The sequence below is a fragment of the Aulonocara stuartgranti genome (genome assembly GCF_965226115.1).
Source record: "Aulonocara stuartgranti genome assembly, chromosome: 9".
NCBI lineage: Eukaryota > Metazoa > Chordata > Actinopteri > Cichliformes > Cichlidae > Aulonocara > Aulonocara stuartgranti.
Genome location: NC_138960.1, coordinates 6,708,069 through 6,732,275, shown reverse-complemented (window position 1 = coordinate 6,732,275; position 24,207 = coordinate 6,708,069). Strand labels below are relative to the sequence as shown.

The window sequence follows — 24,207 nt, the reverse complement described above, 5'->3', positions numbered from 1 at the left end:
AGATAAAGTCATGAATACGTATATCTGAGTCTTCCATCAAAAGTTACAGCGATTTATATGAAGTTGTTCAAAAACGCTTTATTTCGCCAAGACAATGCGTTTCTCACTGTTACATGCATTTGAATGGGAAACTCGCCTGAAACAAAGTATAGGTTTTCATTATATGAATAATTTTAAAATCTTAGCTCAAACGGCTGCAAAACCTGTTTGCCCAGCACGGGGATATTGAGTTCTATAAGATAAAGCCATAAACATGTTTGTCTGAGTCTTCCATCAAAAGTTACAGCGATTTATATGAAGTTGTTCAAAAACGCTTTATTTCGCCAAGACAATGCGTTTCTCACTGTTACATGCATTTGAATGGGAAACTCGCCTGAAACAAAGTATAGGTTTTCATTATGTGAATAATTTTAAAATCTTAGCTCAAATGGCTGCAAAACCTGTTTGCCCAGCACGGGGATATTGAGTTCTATAAGATAAAGTCATGAATACGTATTTATGAATTTTCCATCAAAAGTTACAGCGATTTATATGAAGTTGTTCAAAAACGCTTTATTTCGCCAAGACAATGCGTTTCTCACTGTTACATGCATTTGAATGGGAAACTCGCTTGAAACAAAGTATAGGTTTTCATTATGTGAATAATTTTAAAATCTTAGCTCAAACGGCTGCAAAACCTGTTTGCCCAGCACGGGGATATTGAGTTCTATAAGATAAAGCCATAAACATGTTTGTCTGAGTCTTCCATCAAAAGTTACAGCGATTTAAATGAAGTTGTTCAAAAACGCTTTATTTCGCCAAGACAATGCGTTTCTCACTGTTACATGCATTTGAATGGGAAACTCGCCTGAAACAAAGTATAGGTTTTCATTATGTGAATAATTTTAAAATCTTAGCTCAAATGGCTGCAAAACCTGTTTGCCCAGCACGGGGATATTGAGTTCTATAAGATAAAGTCATGAATACGTATATCTGAATCTTCCATCAAAAGTTACAGCGATTTATATGAAGTTGTTCAAAAACGCTTTATTTCGCCAAGACAATGCGTTTCTCACTGTTACATGCATTTGAATGGGAAACTCGCCTGAGACAAAGTATAGGTTTTCATTATGTGAATAATTTTAAAATCTTAGCTCAAACGGCTGCAAAACCTGTTTGCCCAGCACGGGGATATTGAGTTCTATAAGATAAAGCCATAAACATGTTTGTCTGAGTCTTCCATCAAAAGTTACAGCGATTTATATGAAGTTGTTCAAAAACGCTTTATTTCGCCAAGACAATGCGTTTCTCACTGTTACATGCATTTGAATGGGAAACTCGCCTGAAACAAAGTATAGGTTTTCATTATGTGAATAATTTTAAAATCTTAGCTCAAATGGCTGCAAAACCTGTTTGCCCAGCACGGGGATATTGAGTTCTATAAGATAAAGCCATAAACATGTTTGTCTGAGTCTTCCATCAAAAGTTACAGCGATTTATATGAAGTTGTTCAAAAACGCTTTATTTCGCCAAGACAATGCGTTTCTCACTGTTACATGCATTTGAATGGGAAACTCGCCTGAAACAAAGTATAGGTTTTCATTATGTGAATAATTTTAAAATCTTAGCTCAAATGGCTGCAAAACCTGTTTGCCCAGCACGGGGATATTGAGTTCTATAAGATAAAGCCATAAACATGTTTGTCTGAGTCTTCCATCAAAAGTTACAGCGATTTATATGAAGTTGTTCAAAAACGCTTTATTTCGCCAAGACAATGCGTTTCTCACTGTTACATGCATTTGAATGGGAAACTCGCCTGAAACAAAGTATAGGTTTTCATTATGTGAATAATTTTAAAATCTTAGCTCAAATGGCTGCAAAACCTGTTTGCCCAGCACGGGGATATTGAGTTCTATAAGATAAAGTCATGAATACGTATTTCTGAATCTTCCATCAAAAGTTACAGCGATTTATATGAAGTTGTTCAAAAACGCTTTATTTCGCCAAGACAATGCGTTTCTCACTGTTACATGCATTTGAATGGGAAACTCGCTTGAAACAAAGTATAGGTTTTCATTATGTGAATAATTTTAAAATCTTAGCTCAAACGGCTGCAAAACCTGTTTGCCCAGCACGGGGATATTGAGTTCTATAAGATAAAGCCATAAACATGTTTGTCTGAGTCTTCCATCAAAAGTTACAGCGATTTAAATGAAGTTGTTCAAAAACGCTTTATTTCGCCAAGACAATGCGTTTCTCACTGTTACATGCATTTGAATGGGAAACTCGCCTGAAACAAAGTATAGGTTTTCATTATTTGAATAATTTTAAAATCTTAGCTCAAATGGCTGCAAAACCTGTTTGCCCAGCACGGGGATATTGAGTTCTATAAGATAAAGTCATGAATACGTATATCTGAATCTTCCATCAAAAGTTACAGCGATTTATATGAAGTTGTTCAAAAACGCTTTATTTCGCCAAGACAATGCGTTTCTCACTGTTACATGCATTTGAATGGGAAACTCGCCTGAGACAAAGTATAGGTTTTCATTATGTGAATAATTTTAAAATCTTAGCTCAAACGGCTGCAAAACCTGTTTGCCCAGCACGGGGATATTGAGTTCTATAAGATAAAGCCATAAACATGTTTGTCTGAGTCTTCCATCAAAAGTTACAGCGATTTATATGAAGTTGTTCAAAAACGCTTTATTTCGCCAAGACAATGCGTTTCTCACTGTTACATGCATTTGAATGGGAAACTCGCCTGAAACAAAGTATAGGTTTTCATTATGTGAATAATTTTAAAATCTTAGCTCAAATGGCTGCAAAACCTGTTTGCCCAGCACGGGGATATTGAGTTCTATAAGATAAAGCCATAAACATGTTTGTCTGAGTCTTCCATCAAAAGTTACAGCGATTTATATGAAGTTGTTCAAAAACGCTTTATTTCGCCAAGACAATGCGTTTCTCACTGTTACATGCATTTGAATGGGAAACTCGCCTGAAACAAAGTATAGGTTTTCATTATGTGAATAATTTTAAAATCTTAGCTCAAATGGCTGCAAAACCTGTTTGCCCAGCACGGGGATATTGAGTTCTATAAGATAAAGTCATGAATACGTATATCTGAATCTTCCATCAAAAGTTACAGCGATTTATATGAAGTTGTTCAAAAACGCTTTATTTCGCCAAGACAATGCGTTTCTCACTGTTACATGCATTTGAATGGGAAACTCGCCTGAAACAAAGTATAGGTTTTCATTATGTGAATAATTTTAAAATCTTAGCTCAAATGGCTGCAAAACCTGTTTGCCCAGCACGGGGATATTGAGTTCTATAAGATAAAGTCATGAATATAGCTGAATCTTCCAACAAAAGTTACAGCGATTTATATGAAGTTGTTCAAAAACGCTTTATTTCGCCAAGACAATGCGTTTCTCACTGTTACATGCATTTGAATGGGAAACTCGCCTGAAACAAAGTATAGGTTTTCATTATGTGAATAATTTTAAAATCTTAGCTCAAATGGCTGCAAAACCTGTTTGCCCAGCACGGGGATATTGAGTTCTATAAGATAAAGTCATGAATACGTATATCTGAATCTTCCATCAAAAGTTACAGCGATTTATATGAAGTTGTTCAAAAACGCTTTATTTCGCCAAGACAATGCGTTTCTCACTGTTACATGCATTTGAATGGGAAACTCGCCTGAGACAAAGTATAGGTTTTCATTATGTGAATAATTTTAAAATCTTAGCTCAAACGGCTGCAAAACCTGTTTGCCCAGCACGGGGATATTGAGTTCTATAAGATAAAGCCATAAACATGTTTGTCTGAGTCTTCCATCAAAAGTTACAGCGATTTATATGAAGTTGTTCAAAAACGCTTTATTTCGCCAAGACAGTGTGTTTCTCACTGTTACATGCATTTGAATGGGAAACTCGCCTGAGACAAAGTATAGGTTTTCATTATGTGAATAATTTTAAAATCTTAGCTCAAACGGCTGCAAAACCTGTTTGCCCAGCACGGGGATATTGAGTTCTATAAGATAAAGCCATAAACATGTTTGTCTGAGTCTTCCATCAAAAGTTACAGCGATTTATATGAAGTTGTTCAAAAACGCTTTATTTCGCCAAGACAATGCGTTTCTCACTGTTACATGCATTTGAATGGGAAACTCGCCTGAGACAAAGTATAGGTTTTCATTATGTGAATAATTTTAAAATCTTAGCTCAAACGGCTGCAAAACCTGTTTGCCCAGCACAGGGATATTGAGTTCTATAAGATAAAGCCATAAACATGTTTGTCTGAGTCTTCCATCAAATGTTACAGCGATTTATATGAAGTTGTTCAAAAACGCTTTATTTCGCCAAGACAATGCGTTTCTCACTGTTACATGCATTTGAATGGGAAACTCGCCTGAAACAAAGTATAGGTTTTCATTATGTGAATAATTTTAAAATCTTAGCTCAAATGGCTGCAAAACCTGTTTGCCCAGCACGGGGATATTGAGTTCTATAAGATAAAGTCATGAATACGTATATCTGAGTCTTCCATCAAAAGTTACAGCGATTTATATGAAGTTGTTCAAAAACGCTTTATTTCGCCAAGACAATGCGTTTCTCACTGTTACATGCATTTGAATGGGAAACTCGCCTGAAACAAAGTATAGGTTTTCATTATGTGAATAATTTTAAAATCTTAGCTCAAATGGCTGCAAAACCTGTTTGCCCAGCACGGGGATATTGAGTTCTATAAGATAAAGTCATGAATACGTATTTCTGAATCTTCCATCAAAAGTTACAGCGATTTATATGAAGTTGTTCAAAAACGCTTTATTTCGCCAAGACAATGCGTTTCTCACTGTTACATGCATTTGAATGGGAAACTCGCCTGAAACAAAGTATAGGTTTTCATTATGTGAATAATTTTAAAATCTTAGCTCAAACGGCTGCAAAACCTGTTTGCCCAGCACGGGGATATTGAGTTCTATAAGATAAAGTCATGAATACGTATATCTGAATCTTCCATCAAAAGTTACAGTGATTTATATGAAGTTGTTCAAAAACGCTTTATTTCGCCAAGACAATGCGTTTCTCACTGTTACATGCATTTGAATGGGAAACTCGCCTGAAACAAAGTATAGGTTTTCATTATATGAATAATTTTAAAATCTTAGCTCAAACGGCTGCAAAACCTGTTTGCCCAGCACGGGGATATTGAGTTCTATAAGATAAAGCCATAAACATGTTTGTCTGAGTCTTCCATCAAAAGTTACAGCAATTTATATGAAGTTGTTCAAAAACGCTTTATTTCGCCAAGACAATGCGTTTCTCACTGTTACATGCATTTGAATGGGAAACTCGCCTGAAACAAAGTATAGGTTTTCATTATGTGAATAATTTTAAAATCTTAGCTCAAATGGCTGCAAAACCTGTTTGCCCAGCACGGGGATATTGAGTTCTATAAGATAAAGTCATGAATACGTATATCTGAGTCTTCCATCAAAAGTTACAGCGATTTATATGAAGTTGTTCAAAAACGCTTTATTTCGCCAAGACAATGCGTTTCTCACTGTTACATGCATTTGAATGGGAAACTCGCCTGAAACAAAGTATAGGTTTTCATTATATGAATAATTTTAAAATCTTAGCTCAAACGGCTGCAAAACCTGTTTGCCCAGCACGGGGATATTGAGTTCTATAAGATAAAGCCATAAACATGTTTGTCTGAGTCTTCCATCAAAAGTTACAGCGATTTATATGAAGTTGTTCAAAAACGCTTTATTTCGCCAAGACAATGCGTTTCTCACTGTTACATGCATTTGAATGGGAAACTCGCCTGAAACAAAGTATAGGTTTTCATTATGTGAATAATTTTAAAATCTTAGCTCAAATGGCTGCAAAACCTGTTTGCCCAGCACGGGGATATTGAGTTCTATAAGATAAAGTCATGAATACGTATTTCTGAATCTTCCATCAAAAGTTACAGCGATTTATATGAAGTTGTTCAAAAACGCTTTATTTCGCCAAGACAATGCGTTTCTCACTGTTACATGCATTTGAATGGGAAACTCGCTTGAAACAAAGTATAGGTTTTCATTATGTGAATAATTTTAAAATCTTAGCTCAAACGGCTGCAAAACCTGTTTGCCCAGCACGGGGATATTGAGTTCTATAAGATAAAGCCATAAACATGTTTGTCTGAGTCTTCCATCAAAAGTTACAGCGATTTAAATGAAGTTGTTCAAAAACGCTTTATTTCGCCAAGACAATGCGTTTCTCACTGTTACATGCATTTGAATGGGAAACTCGCCTGAAACAAAGTATAGGTTTTCATTATGTGAATAATTTTAAAATCTTAGCTCAAATGGCTGCAAAACCTGTTTGCCCAGCACGGGGATATTGAGTTCTATAAGATAAAGTCATGAATACGTATATCTGAATCTTCCATCAAAAGTTACAGCGATTTATATGAAGTTGTTCAAAAACGCTTTATTTCGCCAAGACAATGCGTTTCTCACTGTTACATGCATTTGAATGGGAAACTCGCCTGAGACAAAGTATAGGTTTTCATTATGTGAATAATTTTAAAATCTTAGCTCAAACGGCTGCAAAACCTGTTTGCCCAGCACGGGGATATTGAGTTCTATAAGATAAAGCCATAAACATGTTTGTCTGAGTCTTCCATCAAAAGTTACAGCGATTTATATGAAGTTGTTCAAAAACGCTTTATTTCGCCAAGACAATGCGTTTCTCACTGTTACATGCATTTGAATGGGAAACTCGCCTGAAACAAAGTATAGGTTTTCATTATGTGAATAATTTTAAAATCTTAGCTCAAATGGCTGCAAAACCTGTTTGCCCAGCACGGGGATATTGAGTTCTATAAGATAAAGCCATAAACATGTTTGTCTGAGTCTTCCATCAAAAGTTACAGCGATTTATATGAAGTTGTTCAAAAACGCTTTATTTCGCCAAGACAATGCGTTTCTCACTGTTACATGCATTTGAATGGGAAACTCGCCTGAAACAAAGTATAGGTTTTCATTATGTGAATAATTTTAAAATCTTAGCTCAAATGGCTGCAAAACCTGTTTGCCCAGCACGGGGATATTGAGTTCTATAAGATAAAGCCATAAACATGTTTGTCTGAGTCTTCCATCAAAAGTTACAGCGATTTATATGAAGTTGTTCAAAAACGCTTTATTTCGCCAAGACAATGCGTTTCTCACTGTTACATGCATTTGAATGGGAAACTCGCCTGAAACAAAGTATAGGTTTTCATTATGTGAATAATTTTAAAATCTTAGCTCAAATGGCTGCAAAACCTGTTTGCCCAGCACGGGGATATTGAGTTCTATAAGATAAAGTCATGAATACGTATTTCTGAATCTTCCATCAAAAGTTACAGCGATTTATATGAAGTTGTTCAAAAACGCTTTATTTCGCCAAGACAATGCGTTTCTCACTGTTACATGCATTTGAATGGGAAACTCGCTTGAAACAAAGTATAGGTTTTCATTATGTGAATAATTTTAAAATCTTAGCTCAAACGGCTGCAAAACCTGTTTGCCCAGCACGGGGATATTGAGTTCTATAAGATAAAGCCATAAACATGTTTGTCTGAGTCTTCCATCAAAAGTTACAGCGATTTAAATGAAGTTGTTCAAAAACGCTTTATTTCGCCAAGACAATGCGTTTCTCACTGTTACATGCATTTGAATGGGAAACTCGCCTGAAACAAAGTATAGGTTTTCATTATGTGAATAATTTTAAAATCTTAGCTCAAATGGCTGCAAAACCTGTTTGCCCAGCACGGGGATATTGAGTTCTATAAGATAAAGTCATGAATACGTATATCTGAATCTTCCATCAAAAGTTACAGCGATTTATATGAAGTTGTTCAAAAACGCTTTATTTCGCCAAGACAATGCGTTTCTCACTGTTACATGCATTTGAATGGGAAACTCGCCTGAGACAAAGTATAGGTTTTCATTATGTGAATAATTTTAAAATCTTAGCTCAAACGGCTGCAAAACCTGTTTGCCCAGCACGGGGATATTGAGTTCTATAAGATAAAGCCATAAACATGTTTGTCTGAGTCTTCCATCAAAAGTTACAGCGATTTATATGAAGTTGTTCAAAAACGCTTTATTTCGCCAAGACAATGCGTTTCTCACTGTTACATGCATTTGAATGGGAAACTCGCCTGAAACAAAGTATAGGTTTTCATTATGTGAATAATTTTAAAATCTTAGCTCAAATGGCTGCAAAACCTGTTTGCCCAGCACGGGGATATTGAGTTCTATAAGATAAAGCCATAAACATGTTTGTCTGAGTCTTCCATCAAAAGTTACAGCGATTTATATGAAGTTGTTCAAAAACGCTTTATTTCGCCAAGACAATGCGTTTCTCACTGTTACATGCATTTGAATGGGAAACTCGCCTGAAACAAAGTATAGGTTTTCATTATGTGAATAATTTTAAAATCTTAGCTCAAATGGCTGCAAAACCTGTTTGCCCAGCACGGGGATATTGAGTTCTATAAGATAAAGCCATAAACATGTTTGTCTGAGTCTTCCATCAAAAGTTACAGCGATTTATATGAAGTTGTTCAAAAACGCTTTATTTCGCCAAGACAATGCGTTTCTCACTGTTACATGCATTTGAATGGGAAACTCGCCTGAAACAAAGTATAGGTTTTCATTATGTGAATAATTTTAAAATCTTAGCTCAAATGGCTGCAAAACCTGTTTGCCCAGCACGGGGATATTGAGTTCTATAAGATAAAGTCATGAATACGTATTTCTGAATCTTCCATCAAAAGTTACAGCGATTTATATGAAGTTGTTCAAAAACGCTTTATTTCGCCAAGACAATGCGTTTCTCACTGTTACATGCATTTGAATGGGAAACTCGCTTGAAACAAAGTATAGGTTTTCATTATGTGAATAATTTTAAAATCTTAGCTCAAACGGCTGCAAAACCTGTTTGCCCAGCACGGGGATATTGAGTTCTATAAGATAAAGCCATAAACATGTTTGTCTGAGTCTTCCATCAAAAGTTACAGCGATTTAAATGAAGTTGTTCAAAAACGCTTTATTTCGCCAAGACAATGCGTTTCTCACTGTTACATGCATTTGAATGGGAAACTCGCCTGAAACAAAGTATAGGTTTTCATTATGTGAATAATTTTAAAATCTTAGCTCAAATGGCTGCAAAACCTGTTTGCCCAGCACGGGGATATTGAGTTCTATAAGATAAAGTCATGAATACGTATATCTGAATCTTCCATCAAAAGTTACAGCGATTTATATGAAGTTGTTCAAAAACGCTTTATTTCGCCAAGACAATGCGTTTCTCACTGTTACATGCATTTGAATGGGAAACTCGCCTGAGACAAAGTATAGGTTTTCATTATGTGAATAATTTTAAAATCTTAGCTCAAACGGCTGCAAAACCTGTTTGCCCAGCACGGGGATATTGAGTTCTATAAGATAAAGCCATAAACATGTTTGTCTGAGTCTTCCATCAAAAGTTACAGCGATTTATATGAAGTTGTTCAAAAACGCTTTATTTCGCCAAGACAATGCGTTTCTCACTGTTACATGCATTTGAATGGGAAACTCGCCTGAAACAAAGTATAGGTTTTCATTATGTGAATAATTTTAAAATCTTAGCTCAAATGGCTGCAAAACCTGTTTGCCCAGCACGGGGATATTGAGTTCTATAAGATAAAGCCATAAACATGTTTGTCTGAGTCTTCCATCAAAAGTTACAGCGATTTATATGAAGTTGTTCAAAAACGCTTTATTTCGCCAAGACAATGCGTTTCTCACTGTTACATGCATTTGAATGGGAAACTCGCCTGAAACAAAGTATAGGTTTTCATTATGTGAATAATTTTAAAATCTTAGCTCAAATGGCTGCAAAACCTGTTTGCCCAGCACGGGGATATTGAGTTCTATAAGATAAAGTCATGAATACGTATATCTGAATCTTCCATCAAAAGTTACAGCGATTTATATGAAGTTGTTCAAAAACGCTTTATTTCGCCAAGACAATGCGTTTCTCACTGTTACATGCATTTGAATGGGAAACTCGCCTGAAACAAAGTATAGGTTTTCATTATATGAATAATTTTAAAATCTTAGCTCAAACGGCTGCAAAACCTGTTTGCCCAGCACGGGGATATTGAGTTCTATAAGATAAAGCCATAAACATGTTTGTCTGAGTCTTCCATCAAAAGTTACAGCGATTTATATGAAGTTGTTCAAAAACGCTTTATTTCGCCAAGACAATGCGTTTCTCACTGTTACATGCATTTGAATGGGAAACTCGCCTGAAACAAAGTATAGGTTTTCATTATGTGAATAATTTTAAAATCTTAGCTCAAATGGCTGCAAAACCTGTTTGCCCAGCACGGGGATATTGAGTTCTATAAGATAAAGTCATGAATACGTATATCTGAATCTTCCATCAAAAGTTACAGCGATTTATATGAAGTTGTTCAAAAACGCTTTATTTCGCCAAGACAATGCGTTTCTCACTGTTACATGCATTTGAATGGGAAACTCGCCTGAAACAAAGTATAGGTTTTCATTATGTGAATAATTTTAAAATCTTAGCTCAAACGGCTGCAAAACCTGTTTGCCCAGCACGGGGATATTGAGTTCTATAAGATAAAGTCATGAATACGTATATCTGAATCTTCCATCAAAAGTTACAGCGATTTATATGAAGTTGTTCAAAAACGCTTTATTTCGCCAAGACAATGCGTTTCTCACTGTTACATGCATTTGAATGGGAAACTCGCCTGAAACAAAGTATAGGTTTTCATTATGTGAATAATTTTAAAATCTTAGCTCAAACGGCTGCAAAACCTGTTTGCCCAGCACGGGGATATTGAGTTCTATAAGATAAAGCCATAAACATGTTTGTCTGAGTCTTCCATCAAAAGTTACAGCGATTTATATGAAGTTGTTCAAAAACGCTTTATTTCGCCAAGACAATGCGTTTCTCACTGTTACATGCATTTGAATGGGAAACTCGCCTGAAACAAAGTATAGGTTTTCATTATGTGAATAATTTTAAAATCTTAGCTCAAACGGCTGCAAAACCTGTTTGCCCAGCACGGGGATATTGAGTTCTATAAGATAAAGTCATGAATACGTATATCTGAATCTTCTATCAAAGGTTACAGCTATTTATATGAAGTTGTACAAAAACGCTTTATTTTGTCAAGACAGTGGGTTTTAGAGTCTTTATCATTAAATCTCTGGTTGCTTCATTTTTCTATCCTATATCAGACATTTTAAAGGTTAGGTTAGGTAAAGTTCCATTCTCATGGTGAGGCAAAGTGCTTTATGTGTGTGTGTGCGTGTCATGAACGGCTATAAAAGGCCTATAATTAAAGAACAAAGCGGGGTTTGAGTTTGAGTTGCGGCAGACTGTCACTACTTGTAAATGGAACACAGCCTTCCTACGGCGGACAGCTAATAACAGGAATCGGACGCGGTCCAGCCAAGTCCACAGCAACCACCATAGCAACCGCCTAGCATGACCTTAAAAACATATTCTGTCTTCATAACTATCAAAATCATGAAATGATTTGCAAAGTGTGAAAGTGTTACAGCTGCAGAGAGCTATGGAAGCTGTTTACATAGCTAATAATATACGATGTAACCATGGAGACAGTCAGTCACGTTTTCTACAGTGAATAAGGTGATTGAGTGCACAGCGTCCACACTCTGCAGGGGGTAAAGACATTACTTCAATATTGTTTTATATTGATATATATTTGCCTTCTGTTGACCATCACCTCAGGTTCACCATTACAGTTTCAGATTACAGATGCACACTGTCTAAACACATTCAAAAACTCATGTCTCAGAAATAAGCACAGCTGTTCATGTTTGTCATTAGAGTTTTATTTGTAAGAAAATTATGAACTTCATATTGTGCATTAAATAAAAGAACATTTCACAACTCTGAGTCAACAGAAACAGGTAACAGAAATGTCTCTAATGTGTACAGTGTAGTGTAAGCATTAAAAGATCATAAAGGAAAAACTAACATTTATGTGAAACTAATTGTAATAAAAAATGAGCAGGTGCTTTATAGATTTAAAAGAAAGAATCTGAAAACAACACTTTTTTGGTCTAAGTGATCAAAGTAGAAAACAGAACTGATGTTCAAGAACAAACCGTAGCTGCACTAATATTACACATCTCGATCGTTGTACTGAACAGACATGTTGCTTTTAAAACCACATGCAGTGTGTGACCATGACTGTTCACTGAGACCATGAACGCCACTTCGCTGAAGCATTCTTCTTCTTCTTCTTGCCATTAAATTGGAAGCAGAAGCAGCACGAGCTGATTTGATCTACTGAAAGGAAAAAGCAGAACATCTGAGTTGAAACCAGTCAGCTGAAATCATTAAGACAGGAACAAATTCAATGCAGTGTCTCAAGTGGCTTAGCCTGTTACAACTGTTGATACAAGCTAAATACGGTTAACACACAGTGTCAGGGAGCTCCAGTGTGGGAACTAGTGGCTTTAGGTTTGTAGTCATTTAACTTTCATCCATTCATTCATTTAATTCAGGAGGAAGAAATGCCAGGTTGGTGCAGGCTGGTTACATGCATTTGGTCCCATGCTGTCTTTAATTAAATGACTTGGTTCATTTTATGGCTGGGCTGTATGTGGGGTTATATCATGTTATTTGGGCAGGAGTACCTGTCCCCTGTTAGACTTAGAAAGTTTCTCCATAAGTAGAGTTTCTAACTCTTCTAGCACATCTGTGGCTGACAGCTTTTTGGTGGCTCTTTTTACCCCACACTGGTTGTGAGTGTGTAAATAGCCCCACTAGTTATTTTGGGTTGCAGTTAACTAGGGAGGAAGGGGTGGGTATGCCATGATTAGGTGAATAACAATTATATGTGATACATAAATTTCACAATGCATGCATATATCTCTATCAATTAAACCTGGCCTGAGGGCTGCCATTTTTTACATTCAGTTATTTCTCTTAGAAATGTTGGAACTAAATAATGAATGTGTTACAGTTAAAGTGAAACACTGGTCAGTGTAAATGGCTCATTGGGACACAGAAACCTTTAAATTAAACCTGATATCTAGTGTCAAACAATATCAAAGCTGTAAAAGATGTTTACATTCAGAATTTATAAAACTATGATTGTAAATAAATTCAAACAAGTGAGCTTTTCTCTTTGTGCTGAATATCAACACTGTGGTTTCTTAGACTGTAAGCTTTACTTTAGTGCAACCAGTTGCAGAAGCTGCCACTCCAAATGTCTTTTGATAACAAGAAAAAAATACCTTTTCAGTACACGGCCTGAAGTTCTTCTCCGACATCTTCTGCAATCGGCTTTGTCTGCTGGTTTGAAGACAATAAACCATAAAAAAGATGATTTAGTCACTTTGTCTGTGTCATGCAGCTTGAATGTGTCGTGTAACGATGTTGAATAGCCGTCGTTATCCCTCTGCTGCGTCAGTAGGATTGTACTGTACAGCATCTCATTGATATGTGAGGAATGCTAATGTAACACGATAACAGACTTGCATCATTAAAATATAAAGTGCAGGAGATATTTAGATATTTTTTATATTTATATTACATTTTATAGCTGACGGATATTACTAAATAGATAGAATTTACTAAATAGCTGGATGAACATGAAAAATATGTCTATAATAACAAATGACCATGAGAGCCAGTAGAATTAATTCAGCTGGACACTCAAAAGACGTCCTTAAATGCTCTTTAAGTGGCAGAACAGATGAACAAACAGTTAATCGCTTACTTGAGATGAAATCTGCTCAGCTACTTTGAAAACAGCTTCTAACTGGTTCCTCCTTTAACAGGATGACTGCTCAGGGGTAAGGCCATCATGCAATCCAGCAACCTTTATGGTTCTGCTTTGATTCACCAGGAACTATTAGGGAAACCTTCCAGCGCCTCCTGTGAAAGACACAGGCATAAACACACAAACATTTATTAACATGTTCCACAGTGTTCCAGTTTGATTTTCTTATCCTGTGGACAACAACGTACATGGATGCAGGTTTATTGTTAACTTTTGTAAGGTTTATTTAATGAACATATCCAGCTGCAGCTCCACTGTGATCCTGAACTGGATAAGCACTTAAGAAAATGTGTCAATAAATGGACAAACATCAACTTACTATATTTATCCAAACAGACGGGACCAATAATGCTTCGCTGAGTTAGAGACTTTAACAGACTCTTCTATGTAAGAATGTCTCGTGCTGATATACCTGCAATACTTGACAACAAAGGTTTTTCAGACTACATGTAGCTGTCCTCTATGTCAGCTAACACATTTACATTTATGTCACACTTATTTCTGCTTTCCCATTTTATAATTATTACTTACATTTTGATTAGATACCTTGAGTTTGTAAATGATCAGATTACATAATTGGAATACAATGTATCCAATTCAGGGTTGCGGGAGGATGAAGCCTATCCCAGCTGATACAGGACAAAGACAGGCTGCCAGTTTATTGCAGGGCTAATACAATATGTGTAACAGAAAATCCACTTAAATGTTTCTTATAATAATCATAATTATGACTATTATTTAAAGGTTTCTTCATAAATACATTTTGATTTTTTATAACCCCTAAAATATAAACCTGAGCTGTTTCAGATTCTGACCTCTGACCTCAGTGACCTGGCTGTGTCCTCACTGCAGCTCCCTCTTGGAAGTACGTCTGCTTCTTGTCTTCCCCAGTGTTGACCGCCTGATATCAAGATATCACGTACTGTAACTGAGGAACAAAAAAGGACAAACACTTGCATTCATTTAAAAGTACATTCATACAGAGATAATCTATGGAAACACACTAGTTCACAGTTTGGGAGGAACCAGTTCCTGTGAAACATTTCTGTATATGAACATCATGTGGAGAATGAATGAAATGAGTTCTTCAGGTGACTCAGCAGTCCCACACTGACAAATGAAATCTAGTTAAACTATTAAGCATATTTGCTCTTCTGAAATCTGTGTTAAACAACAACAAACATAAATTAGTAACAAAAACTACAGCTGAGTATAGGCTTTACAAACCACCAGCAGCCATAATGCTAAATTTTAATCTTCAAATGTTTCTGAGCTGTCTTCAACCTGCTTTTAGCACATTAAAGTCTCAATAAATAAAGTCAATGCAGACTCAATCCTAAATGTTCAGCACACAGAGACACAGAGGTACTGTTTAAAGTTTAGTGTTAACTTGAGTCACTGATCATTTGCAGTATTACAGAGTCTGGCAGTCTTTGCATGATGTCCACGTCACTGTAAGTTTCTAGCTGACTCTCAGGTGTGCCAGCAGGAAAGAGTAATAATAACCTGCATCCTGAGGTTTGTCATGCAGGATTAAAGGAGCCAAGCTTTGTTCACACAGCTAGGATTGTATTTTACACTGACCCTGGGTCAGTATCAACTTCAAGAAGACAGCTGTAACTGTTGATAGAAGAATCACACACACATATTTATGGCTTTGCCTTATAGAATTCAGCATCTCAGTGCTCAGGAAATAGGTTTTGCAGCTGTTTGAGCTAAGATTTTCAAGTTATTCACAAATTAAAACCTATACTTTGTGTCGGGCAAGAACTAAATTCAAATGCATGTAACAGTGAGAAACGCACTGTCTTGGCGAAGTAAAGCGTTTCTCATCAACTTCATAGAGCTTGCTGTAACTTTTGATAGAAGACTCAGACAAACATATTCATGGCTTTATCTTATAGACTTCAATATCCCCCCAATGTGTGTGTGAGTCTTCTCTCAAAATTTACAGCTGTCTTTATGAAGTTTATGGAAAAACGCTTTATTTCACCACGTTAGTGCGTTTCTCACTATTACATGCATTTGAATGGAGTTCTCGCCCGACACAAAGTATAGGTTTTCAATTTGTGAATAACTTGAAAATCTTAGCTCAAACAGCTGCAAAACCTATTTCCTCAGCACGGAGATGCTGAATTCTATAAGGCAAAGCCATAAATATGTGTGTGTGTGTGAGTCCTCTATCAAAAGTTACAGCTGTCTTCATGAAGTTGATACTGACCCAGGGTCAGTGTAAAATACAAGTTATTCACATAATGAAAACTTATACTTTGTTTCGTGCAAGAACTCCATTCAAATGCATGTAATAGTCAGAAACGCACTGTCTCGGCGAAATGAAGCCTTTTTGTACAACTTCATGAAGTTAGCTGTAACTTTTGATAAAAGGCTCAAAGCAGAGGGATAACGACGGCTATTCAACATCGTTACACGACACATTCGAGCTGCATGACGCAGACAAAGTGACTAAATCATCTTTTTTGTGGTTTATTGTCTTCAAACCAGCAGACAAAGCCGATTGCAGAAGATGTCGGAGAAGAACTTCAGGCCGTGTACTGAAAAGGTATTTTTTTCTTGTTATCAAAAGACATTTGGAGTGGCAGCTTCTGCAACTGGTTGCACTAAAGTAAAGCTTACAGTCTAAGAAACCACAGTGTTGATATTCAGCACAAAGAGAAAAGCTCACTTGTTTGAATTTATTTACAATCATAGTTTTATAAATTCTGAATGTAAACATCTTTTACAGCTTTGATATTGTTTGACACTAGATATCAGGTTTAATTTAAAGGTTTCTGTGTCCCAATGAGCCATTTACACTGACCAGTGTTTCACTTTAACTGTAACACATTCATTATTTAGTTCCAACATTTCTAAGAGAAATAACTGAATGTAAAAAATGGCAGCCCTCAGGCCAGGTTTAATTGATAGAGATATATGCATGCATTGTGAAATTTATGTATCACATATAATTGTTATTCACCTAATCATGGCATACCCACCCCTTCCTCCCTAGTTAACTGCAACCCAAAATAACTAGTGGGGCTATTTACACACTCACAACCAGTGTGGGGTAAAAAGAGCCACCAAAAAGCTGTCAGCCACAGATGTGCTAGAAGAGTTAGAAACTCTACTTATGGAGAAACTTTCTAAGTCTAACAGGGGACAGGTACTCCTGCCCAAATAACATGATATAACCCCACATACAGCCCAGCCATAAAATGAACCAAGTCATTTAATTAAAGACAGCATGGGACCAAATGCATGTAACCAGCCTGCACCAACCTGGCATTTCTTCCTCCTGAATTAAATGAATGAATGGATGAAAGTTAAATGACTACAAACCTAAAGCCACTAGTTCCCACACTGGAGCTCCCTGACACTGTGTGTTAACCGTATTTAACTTGTATCAACAGTTGTAACAGGCTAAGCCACTTGAGACACTGCATTGAATTTGTTCCTGTCTTAATGATTTCAGCTGACTGGTTTCAACTCAGATGTTCTGCTTTTTCCTTTCAGTAGATCAAATCAGCTCGTGCTGCTTCTGCTTCCAATTTAATGGCAAGAAGAAGAAGAAGAATGCCTCAGCGAAGTGGCGTTCATGGTCTCAGTGAACAGTCATGGTCACACACTGCATGTGGTTTTAAAAGCAACATGTCTGTTCAGTACAACGATCGAGATGTGTAATATTAGTGCAGCTACGGTTTGTTCTTGAACATCAGTTCTGTTTTCTACTTTGATCACTTAGACCAAAAAAGTGTTGTTTTCAGATTCTTTCTTTTAAATCTATAAAGCACCTGCTCATTTTTTATTACAATTAGTTTCACATAAATGTTAGTTTTTCCTTTATGATCTTTTAATGCTTCACTACACTGTACACATTAGAGACATTTCTGTTACCTGTTTCTGTTGACTCAGAGTTGTGAAATGTTCTTTTATTTAATGCACAATATGAAGTTCATAATTTTCTTACAAATAAAACTCTAATGACAAACATGAACAGCTGTGCTTATTTCTGAGACATGAGTTTTTGAATGTGTTTAGACAGTGTGCATCTGTAATCTGAAACTGTAATGGTGAACCTGAGGTGATGGTCAACAGAAGGCTAATATATATCAATATAAAACAATATTGAAGTAATGTCTTTACCCCCTGCAGAGTGTGGACGCTGTGCACTCAATCACCTTATTCACTGTAGTAAACATGCACCGCTAGCTCAAGTGACTGACTGTCTCCATGGTTACATCGTATATTATTAGCTATGTAAACAGCTTCCATAGATACCGCCATAGCTCTCTGCAGCTGTAACACTTTCACACTTTGCAAATCATTTCACGATTTTGATAGTTATGAAGACAGAATATGTTTTTAAGGTCATGCTAGGCGGTTGCTATGGTGGTTGCTGTGGACTTGGCTGGACCGCGTCCGATTCCTGTTATTAGCTGTCCGCCGTAGGAAGGCTGCGTTCCATTTACAAGTAGTGACAGTCTGCCGCAACTCGAACTCAAACCCCGCTTTGTTCTTTAATTATAGGCCTTTTATAGCCGTTCATGACACGCACACACACACATAAAGCACTTTGCCTCACCATGAGAATGGAACTTTACCTAACCTAACCTTTAAAATATCTGATATAGGATAGAAAAATGAAGCAACCAGAGATTTAATGATGAAGACTCTGGGTTCTGTAGTGACCTGAATGACTCTTTGCATACAATTTATTGAAGAGGACTTTAGAATGCACTTTACATTTAGACTGTTGCTGTTTAATTTTTTACATTGTTGCGGTGTTATGTCATGAATAAAGTTCACCTGCTGGGGGTTTGATGGATCAGATCATCATAATCAATGGGTCCTGAGGTGGGCGGGACTGTCTCTGGTGATGTCACCATGAAGGAACAGCATCTGGCACGTGTTGCTGAAACATCCCAGTACACTGGTGTAGTTTCCTCTCCAGCTGTTTGACATTTGACACTTCAACATTAAGGGGAAGAAGAAGAAACAGTGTTAGGTCAGGTGACCACATGGTTTCTAAAGTAACTGACAGGAAGTAACCAGGCCGTTAGAAATGGATGGCATGTGTTTAGAGTTACTGGAGTTGGGTAACTCTACTTACCAAAAGCAGAAGCACACAGATGAAGGATCAGATGCTGAATGTTGCAGGAACATGCTCGTGCGGTGGTCATTCAGTGCTGCTCCGGCAGGTTAGACAGTCCAAGACTGATATACTGCCCATCTGAGAGTTTGAAAACACACATGCAAAGATTTATTTTGTATTACAGTCAAAGTTGGATGTTCATTTTTGTCCTTTAAAAATGTTTGTGTATTTGAAAGCGCTAACATTTAAGGATGACTTGGATCGTCTCCTTTAAAGGGGAGACAAGTGTATCCACTGATCCACGTCACTTTACCTGGATGATGACTCCTCTCCCCCTCACTCAGAATCGCTCCTAATATAACCAAGCAAATAAATAATATTGAAGATTTACTTACATCATTACAAAAACAGGAAAAACATCTCCCTTTGATTCTATTTCTCCATTCCTGCTGAACATCGGGCAACAAATATCTCAATAAATCACAGTAAAATGTAAAGCACATGTTTTCTCTGCTTTGTCTAACCTCTGCAGAGCCTCTGTCAAGAAAAACATATCTGTAAGCATAAAACAAATATACATTTCATAACACGTCACTGGACAAACCTCGGTCAGTTGATTTCCTCTGTGCAGTGCAGACGAACATCAGTCAGCAAGTCAAGGTGGTGAGATGGACTGGTGTCCTTTGTGACTCTGCTGGTTCTTCTGAGGAAATACCACCGTCTCTCCACACCGTCACCATCTGTGAGCACAAACTGCTGCTCTGCTCTGCCAGCATGTAGGAAATCACATATCACACACACAGGGGTGAAGAAACATTAGAACTCAACTTTGGATACTTTAGATCTAAACAGATCAAAGTAGCTCTTAGCTTCAACAATCAGTGAACAGACAAACAATGATACCATACTGATTCTGTATGAATACAATATGGTATTTTCAATACAGGTGTCAAATTAATTTACTAAAACTAATACAGATATATGTTGTTGTTTTTTTTTGATAAATTCGTTTGCTAAATTATAAGAATATATATTTTTTCATTTAACAATTGCAACTGAAAGAAATTAAATATTGAACAAAAATATATTGTCACATTCTGAGCATGCTCAGCATGCTGACAGACTTGAAGTTGCTACAGATTTTAAGAAGTGATAATTATAGGGAAAAAACTTCTCTTTTTCATCCGTTTAATCAAACATTTGATGCCTTAGATGTCTCAGTCCTATAGCATTCTGCAACTACAACTAAGCTGAAGCTTGGATTTGGCTGCAGGTGCCCTGTACATCCTTCTCAACATGTGGGTACCATTTAATCACACTTCTTCCTGAGCTTTGCTTCATCACAAGACCAAAGGTGGCATCCCGTGTCACGGTCATATCATCATCCAGAAGAAACATTTGAAGAAACATTATGGAGAAGAAACATTTACGCGCCTCCCAGTTTTGTTTTCTGATCCTGCAAAAAGACTTGAGGACAACCAAGCCCAGAGAACACGAGATACACAACATCCAACATTCAGACTCAACAGCCTCCATAAATGAAGAGCACCAGGTTGGTTCAGTTATAGTAGATGTCATGGAATTTTTTAAATAAAGTCTGCAACACAGAAAGAGCTGTGATCATGCTATTTATTACTGTGCACAGGAGAGCAAACACACATCAAACATCACAGTTCAGTCATGTCAGCTCTGCCACTTCACGTGTCTCGCTATGAAACCTAACGGATCAATGGTTATGCTGTTTTGTGCCCTTGACGTTATCAGCACCTGTAAAGGGAGTTGTTTTCTCAAACTGCTGAAGTAAGTTCATCTAGTTTTAGAAACTTTCATTGAACAGTCTATAACAGTGTCACAACTAAGCATATGCATAAGCACTTAAATGCTTTAAATGAGAATAACATAAAATTTCTATTACAGGAGCTAGAGCCTGTCCCAGTAGTCATAGGTAGAGCACACCTGGACAGGTCACCAGTCTGTCAGAGGACTAACACAGATGCAGCCTGACTCAATCCTAAATGTTCAGCACACAGAGACACAGAGGTACCGTTTAAAGTTTAGTTAGTAGTTAACTTGAGTCACTGATCATTTGCAGTATTACAGAGTCTGGCAGTCTTTGCATGATGTCCACGTCACTGTAAGTTTCTAGCTGACTCTCAGGTGTGACAGGTGTGCCAGCAGGAAAGAGTAATAATAGCCTGCATCCTGAGGTTTTTCATGCAGGATTAAAGGAGCCAGGCTTTGTTCACACAGCTAGGATTGTATTTTACACTGACCCTGGGTCAGTATAAGTATCATACAGTTTAAACGAAGCACTGAAACTTGCACATATTTATTACAGATGCACTGAAGCTAATCGAGATATTTGCTGTCAGTCTGTGGCTGCGATTAAACACTTTACTGGAAACTTTATTAACTAGTAACTTCGTCAGTCATGACAGAAGCTAATATTTCTGTGCTAACATCGTTTAAACAGTAACAGCTTTACTCCAATATAAGCTAACGTTTACACCGTAACTTTAAGCTAGCACCATAAAGACGATAAAACACGTAATAACATCTACAAATGCATCTTAAAGCTGTTATATTAGCACTCGGTGTATTACTAACATAACCACATTAACATTATTGACACTCGCTGGTCTGACTTTTAATAGTCATTCTATAAATGCTGTCCGTTCAAACGGTATTACCTGTAAACACTGCTGTATCCACCGGATTGCAGCCAGAGTGGATTCTGGAGTCTTCCCACGCTCCTGTTAGTGATCCTCCATCTGGATGGATGATAACAACCTTCTGAACAATCTAGCAGGAGATGGTCCATATCTAGGGGATATGGACTGATAACAGCCGAAGCGGGTGAATAAAGTCACCCAGTCGCTAGCTGTGCGATTACCCAGCATACACCAGCACAATATTAGGCACAGCACCACCATAGACATTTTCAGTGGTTTTGAATGCAGGACATGGTTATCTTACCTTGTAAAATGCATGACCAATAAAACAGCTAACCACCATAAAATGGTATTGTGTATGTATGTATGTGCATGTGTGTGTGTGTGTGAGAGAGAGAGAGAGAGAGAGAGAGAGAGAGAGAGAGGGGGGAGAGAGAGATCAAAGGCGTGCGCTTATGTTTTTTCTTGATCAAGAGTGTGCCTCCTCTCTCTTATTGGATGTATGGTATAGCATGTTTATTCAGGTGCACCTTTGAAGTCTATGAGAATACTTTGCAGCCTGGTCTGAGTGGTCATTTCTGCACAGACACAATGAAGCGTGCACTCAGTTTAGAGGAGGCTGTTGCTGCAGTTTTGCACTCTCCACAAGCAGTGGAGATACTTCTGACAGCGAAGAAGAATTTTTGCCAGGCACTGAGGAGCTTTGCAGCTCATGTGAGGAGGAGGAGAAGGAGAAGGAGGAAGAAGAGCAGGAGGAAGAGACAAGACTGGAGGATGGCCAGTGGAGATCTAAAAATGGAGAAATCATGTGGCAACCCACACGCGAAGAGGTCCTGCCATTTTTTCCTCCCCCCATTTTAACCCCAGGACCAACCCATTATGCAATTCGTATAGGATCAGCAGCCCTGTGAGCACTTTCCATCTTTTTTTTGCAGAGGACATTATGCAGCTAATCCTGCATTTCACCAACCTGCAGGGGCAACAGGTCAGTAAAAGACTGGAAGGACATAGATGAGGCTTACATGGGGCTTTTGATGCTGGCTGGCCTGTACAGGTCTCAACATGAAACGACAACAAGCCTGTGAAATGGGGAGACAGGGCTCTTCTGTTTCATGCTACCATGTCAAAAAAAAAAAAAAAGATTTGAGCAAATTAATCGGGCAGTAAGATTCGATGATCGTCTCTCCGTCCAGGTCGCTACAGGGGGGGCAAGGCTGTGGTTTCCTACATCCCCAAGCAAAGAAAAAAGGTTGTCTTATTGAGCACCGGGCACCGTGAGCTACAAGTCCAGGACTCTGGGAAGAGAAAGCCCCACATCATCCTGGATTATAACAAATGCAAAGGGACTGTGGATCATTTGGACCAGGTAAGCACAATTATAAGTAATTTATTTGCCAAATTGTTCACCGTTTCTCATTGTTATAACTGATAAAGTCATATAATGTGATTATAATAGTTTTGATATGAGATGATAGTTTTAGACTATGATAGTTTTGATAGTTACAGTAAGGAGGGGGGGGGGGGGGGGGGGTCCAGTTTGACGCCCACAGGCAGGAAGAATCTCTTGCTTATGGCTGTATAAATCTGTTCATGTCACCTGATCATTTCTTTTTGTTTTGCAGGTTTGTGGCAACTACTCCTGCCGTAGAAGGACACGTAGGTGGCCCATGTGTCTGTTCTACCACATGATCGAGGTGAGCTGCTATAATGCTTTCATTCAAGACAGCTGTAACTTTTGATAGAAGACGCATATAAACATATTTATGGCTTTATCTTATAAAGTTCGATATCCCCGTGTTGAGCAAACAGGTTTTGCAGCTGTTTGATCTAAGATTTTCAAGTTATTCACAAAATGAATACCTATACTTTGTTTCGTGCGACAACTTCATTCAATGCATGTAATAGTCAGAAACGCACTGTCTTGGCGAAATAAAGCGTTTACAACTTCATGAAGACAGCTCTAACTTTTGATAGGAGACTCAGATATGCGTATTTATGGCTTTATCTTATCGAATTCAATATCCCCGTGTTGAGCAAACAGTTTTAAAGCTATGTGAGCTAAGATTTTCAAGTTATTCACAAGATGAAAACCTATACTTTGTTTCGTGCGAGAACTCCATTCAAATGCATGTAATAGTCAGAAACGCACGGTCTCGGCAAAATAAAGTGTTTTTGTACAGCTTCATGAAGTTACCTGTAACTTTTGATAGAAGGCTCAGACACACATCAATATGGCTTTGCCTTATACAATTCAGCATCTCCTGCTGGGGAAACAGGTTTTGCAGCTGTTTGAGCCAAGAGCTTCCAGTTATTGAAAAAATGAAAGCCTATACTTTGTTTCGTGCGAGAACTCCATTCAAATAAAAGGGTTTACAACTTCATGAAGACAGCTGTAACTTTTGATAGGAAACTCAGATATACGTATTTATGGCTTTATCTTATAGAATTCAATATCCCCGTTGAGAAAACAGTTTTAAAGCTATTTGAGCTAAGATTTTTAAGTTATTCACAAAATAAAAAGCTATACTTTGTTTCGTGTGAGAACTCCATTTATGTTACGCCCCTAATCTA

General features: G+C 37.4%; 2 long non-coding RNA genes across 7 annotated transcripts; both read right to left on the bottom strand.

Moving 5' to 3' along the window:
* Positions 1 to 11,924: 11,924 nt before the first annotated feature.
* On the bottom strand, positions 11,925 to 14,761 carry LOC309714263. The gene is made up of 4 exons (XR_014278884.1): positions 14,688 to 14,761; positions 13,810 to 13,967; positions 13,325 to 13,382; positions 11,925 to 12,371 (listed from the first exon to the last, which is right to left on the bottom strand). It is a non-coding gene; the product is annotated as an uncharacterized lncRNA (long non-coding RNA).
* Positions 14,758 to 21,924, bottom strand: LOC309714262. Of its 6 annotated transcripts, none has more exons than XR_014278878.1 (6): positions 21,655 to 21,924; positions 19,569 to 19,730; positions 19,208 to 19,316; positions 18,983 to 19,102; positions 18,679 to 18,840; positions 14,758 to 14,800 (listed from the first exon to the last, which is right to left on the bottom strand). It is a non-coding gene; the product is annotated as an uncharacterized lncRNA (long non-coding RNA). The 6 variants fall into 6 exon arrangements; XR_014278879.1 differs by lacking the exon at positions 21,655 to 21,924 and adding an exon at positions 20,208 to 20,378 and having other exon boundaries at positions 19,569 to 19,723; XR_014278882.1 differs by lacking the exon at positions 21,655 to 21,924 and adding an exon at positions 20,271 to 20,372 and having other exon boundaries at positions 19,569 to 19,725.
* Positions 21,925 to 24,207: the final 2,283 nt, after the last annotated feature.